This window comes from Lathamus discolor, unplaced genomic scaffold, assembly GCF_037157495.1.
Source record: "Lathamus discolor isolate bLatDis1 unplaced genomic scaffold, bLatDis1.hap1 Scaffold_306, whole genome shotgun sequence".
NCBI lineage: Eukaryota > Metazoa > Chordata > Aves > Psittaciformes > Psittacidae > Lathamus > Lathamus discolor.
Window position 1 is genome coordinate 25,001 of NW_027069335.1, and position 5,000 is coordinate 30,000.

Genomic DNA, 5,000 nt, shown 5'->3' on the forward strand with positions numbered 1-5,000 from the left:
GCTTTTCCCCGTTCTCTGGGTTCGGCCGCCCTACCGCCCGAGCGCTGCTCGCGGCCGGCACCCACGGGCACACGGACGGAGGCCAGCACCGGCGCCTCGCGTACAATTAGGACACCTGAGGGCTCGCGGGGCCACGCGGCCGTCACACAGCCCGGTTCGGTAACACGTCCGTGGAACCTCCTCCCGCCGTCGAGCAGAGAGCAGGAAGGACGCGGCCGACGCGGCGGGGCACGCACCCCGCCGCCAACGCGGTCGCGGCTCTTTCTCTCGCTCGGGAGGGGGGCAAGACCCAGGACGACACCTCGCACGCAACGGGAAGCGAGCTGGAAAGGAGACCGCCCAGCCTGAACACCGGACACCGCCCGCGGCCCGCCCGAGGACGGGGAGCGCAGACGAGCCCGGCCCGCCGGGGGCCCTCTCCGACGCGACCCGAAAGGCCTCATCGATCGGTCGGGGAAGACAGCAAGGACGACAAGACGGGTAAAAAAGGCCTCCCCCACGGTAGGCCAAAACGCTGCGTGTTCCTGAGACAACAGGGCAGCCCCGAGCCCACCCCGCGGGGACTATTCGGGGCCGGGTGGTGAAAAGGCCGACGAGAGCTCCCGCGAGCCCCTCTTATCCACAAAAAGCCACCGCGTTTTCGGTTCCCCGCTTCGCGGGCTCCAGCTTTAACGCCGGCAAAAGAGCGACAAGAGCGAAAAAGGAGAGGGAAAAGGCAGAAAGGGAAAAAGGGGGGGTGGGGGTTGGAAAGAGGTAACGGGGGGGGGGGGCCGGACGGAGAGGGGGGGAAGAGGTAAGAGAGGGGGGAGCAGACGGAGGAGGGGGGGGAAAAGAGGTAAAAGAGGGGGGAGCAGACGGAGGAGGGGGGAAAAAGTTAAAAGAGGGGGGGCGGGAGGGGAGGGAGGAGGAAGGGGGGGGGAACAAAACAAAACAAAACAAAACAAAACAAAACAAAAAAAAAAACCCAGTACCGCCACCTGGGCCGAACCACCGGGCGCCTAGGCAAGCGCAAGCAAGAGCCGGACGCTGCTAAGGGGATCTCAGCGCCTGGACGTAACCGACGGGCTCGCCCGCCCGTGCCATCATCGGAGCCCCTCGCTCAGCTCACGGACGGGGCGGCGAGAAAATTGAGACCTGGGGATCGAGTCCCGCCACGGTCTTCCCAGCGTTCGAGTGCCGGCCTCCTCCGCCGCCGGTCTTTTTGCTCTCGGTCCACGCGGACGGAGACGAACGAACCAAGCTCGGGAAGCGCCGCGAAAGGCTGCCCAGTACACCCCTCACTATCGACGGCTGAGCCGCGGAGCGTGACAGCCTCTCAGCTAGCGCTGCTGCGGAGACGAGCCACTACTCGCTCCTGTAATACGGACAGACACTTCTCCGCCCGCGCTGGAGCGCAACACCAGACTTGTAGGCTCACCCGGTTGGTGCGCCAGCGACGACGCAATTTTCGATGACTCAACTGGAGGCAGCGAGAAACGGCCGCCTCCTCGACCGCCTCCGGAAGCGACGCGCCCGGCAAGATCTATCGCGGGACCTGGGAAATGCGGCTAAGTCCGCCGCGAGCCTGAAGTCCCCCCCAGAGACGGCGCGCGGAACTCTCCCTGCAAATCCGGCTAAGTCCCGGCGGAGCCGGCTAGACCTGACGGCAAACTGCGGCCCCCACCGCGAGCTCGCCGTCCGCCCGCCCTCCGGGAGGCTCGCAGGCTCGGGCAGCGCTTGCCGGGCGGGTGAGGCGCGGGTCCCTGCAAATCCGGCAAAGTCCCGGCGGAGCCGGCTCGACCCGACGGCAAACGGCGGCCCCCACCGCGAGCTCGCCGTCCGCCCGCCCTCCGGGAGGCTCGCAGGCTCGGGCAGCGCTTGCCGGGCGGGTGAGGCGCGGGTCCCTGCAAATCCGGCAAAGTCCCGGCGGAGCCGGCTGGACCGGACGGCAAACGGCGGCCCCCACCGCGAGCTCGCCGTCCGCCCGCCCTCCGGGAGGCTCGCAGGCTCGGGCAGCGCTTGCCGAGCGGGTGAGGCGCGGGTCCCTGCAAATCCGGCAAAGTCCCGGCGGAGCCGGCTCGACCGGACGGCAAACTGCGGCCCCCACCGCGAGCTCGCCGTCCGCCCGCCCTCCGGGAGGCTCGCAGGCTCGGGCAGCGCTTGCCGAGCGGGTGAGGCGCGGGTCCCTGCAAATCCGGCAAAGTCCCGGCGGAGCCGGCTCGACCGGACGGCAAACTGCGGCCCCCACCGCGAGCTCGCCGTCCGCCCGCCCTCCGGGAGGCTCGCAGGCTCGGGCAGCGCTTGCCGGGCGGGTGAGGCGCGGGTCCCTGCAAATCCGGCAAAGTCCCGGCGGAGCCGGCTCGACCCGACGGCAAACGGCGGCCCCCACCGCGAGCTCGCCGTCCGGGAGGCTCGCAGGCTCGGGCAGCGCTTGCCGGGCGGGTGAGGCGCGGGTCCCTGCAAATCCGGCAAAGTCCCGGCGGAGCCGGCTGGACCGGACGGCAAACGGCGGCCCCCACCGCGAGCTCGCCGTCCGGGAGGCTCGCAGGCTCGGGCAGCGCTTGCCGGGCGGGTGAGGCGCGGGTCCCTGCAAATCCGGCAAAGTCCCGGCGGAGCCGGCTCGACCGGACGGCAAACGGCGGCCCCCACCGCGAGCTCGCCGTCCGCCCGCCCTCCGGGAGGCTCGCAGGCTCGGGCAGCGCTTGCCGGGCGGGTGAGGCGCGGGTCCCTGCAAATCCGGCAAAGTCCCGGCGGAGCCGGCTCGACCCGACGGCAAACGGCGGCCCCCACCGCGAGCTCGCCGTCCGGGAGGCTCGCAGGCTCGGGCAGCGCTTGCCGGGCGGGTGAGGCGCGGGTCCCTGCAAATCCGGCAAAGTCCCGGCGGAGCCGGCTCGACCCGACGGCAAACGGCGGCCCCCACCGCGAGCTCGCCGTCCGCCCGCCCTCCGGGAGGCTCGCAGGCTCGGGCAGCGCTTGCCGGGCGGGTGAGGCGCGGGTCCCTGCAAATCCGGCAAAGTCCCGGCGGAGCCGGCTGGACCGGACGGCAAACGGCGGCCCCCACCGCGAGCTCGCCGTCCGCCCGCCCTCCGGGAGGCTCGCAGGCTCGGGCAGCGCTTGCCGGGCGGGTGGGGCGCGGGTCCCGGCGCTGCCGGGCACTCGCCAGCCTTTTCTCGGCTGTTAGGGGTTGCCTCGGCTTTCCCGCTCCGTCATCTGACAATCCCCCCTGAAACAGCCTCTGGCTGGTGCTGGGGGCCGGGCGGGCAGAGGCAGCAGCCTGGGTCCCGGTGCTCGCCAGCTTGTTTTGTTCCGTGGGGGCTTGGTTGTTTTTTTGGTTTCGCGTGTCCGTCTGCTGACACACAGCCCACCACCCCGTCCCGCCGCGAAACACGTCTCTGGCTGGCGGTGGTGGGTGGGGGGACCAGGACCGCACCAGCTACGCACAAAGAGAAAAATGACCGCGACCGCTGAACCCAGGACGCACCGAAATACACCAGCCGATGCAGCCCGGGGTTCTGCAGATGCTGCGGCGCCCACCCCTCCTCCGCGGTGCCTCCCCCCGCCCCACAATGGGCTGGGAACAGATTGCAAAGATGTTCTTCTGGTTTGTGGTTTGGGGGAAATGTGTCTGAAACTGAGGAGAAGAGATGAAGATAGCGTGGCCGAGGATAGAAGGGAGGATTACGTTGCTCTTGCTGAGCATCCAAACAGGGTTCCCCACCACTGATGTTCTCACGGTTAAGTCTGTGGAACGTTAGGCACAGGTTAACGGTCGGCCTCAATGTTCTCAAGGGTCCTTTCCAAATCAAAAGGATTCTGCAGTTCTAAGAAAAGTTGATGTTTAGACTCAACTCTGTCCCTCGTCAGAGAAATGGCACTGCAGGAAGGCCGTGCGTCTGCCAGCTGAGGGAGGGAGCATCAGCACTTGCTTCGGCCTGTTTCCTATGGTGTTGCCCTGGAGCGCCGAGGAGCCCCGGAGGGAGCCCAGCGGGGCAGAGGCAGAGCCACCTCGGGCTGGGCCTCTGCTGCTGAGCTGGGCCGGGCTCCCGGGACGCAGATAGACGCTGGCGAGGGGGCAGAGCTGCAGAGAGACAGCTGCTCTGCCCAGGCGCAGGGCCGGCCGGGGGGGGCACCGCCTGCAGGCCCCCAGGGGAGACCTGCCAGCCTCAGAGAGCTGAAAGGCACTCCGCAGCGGAGGCTGCCGAGAGGTTTCTGCGGGAGAAACGTTCCCAGCCCTGTGCGTGATCAGGCTCTGGGTGCAGGACAATGCAGCTGTAGCTCCTGGAGGGATCTCCTCGAGCCGCTGCCTCGGACAGTCCATGGGATCTGTCAGGAGGACGCTCTCGGTTTCTCTGTGCGGATCAGGAGGAGGATGTGCTGCAGAGCAGGCCTTCCCTCTGCAGCGTCTGAGTGAGAGGAGAAAGCAGGTCCCTCATCCAGGGCTTGGCTGCAGGGTGTGAATGTGCGTGTGCAGCCAGCGGTGGGTGCCCGGCGCTTTCCTTGCGAGCAGGGTCCCCGCAGCTCAGGGGCTGTGTGCCGGGGCAGGGACTCTGCCGCCTGCCAGGGCCAGCAGCACTCAGCCTGCGCGGGGAGCTCCCCGAGGTGCTCGGAGAAGTAGAGGGGGAAGCGACAGGGAACCCCTGGCAGGGAAGGAAAAGTGTTCTTGGCTCCAGGAGCACCGAGAGGGAGCAGAACTGGGCACAGAGCAGGAGCTCCTGGCAGGGACAGCTCCAAGAAAGAGAGGCATGGACAGGGAGGGGGGGGGGGGGGGAAGTGAAGCCCATCCCTGGGGGCGGGGGGGGGGGGGTGGGGGGGTGGGGTGCGTTCAGGCATCGTTTTCCCCAGCCACCGTGTTTTCGCTGTCCCGCTTCGCGGGCTCCAGCTTTAGCGCCGGAAAGAGAACAACGAGAGAGGGGCGGAAAGGAGAGCGAAGGGGCGGAAAAAAGAAAAAGGGAGGGGGTGGGGGGGGGTGGGGAGGCGGTGGTGTCGGCGGCAGGGTTAAATATTATTAGGTGCCGTCACCT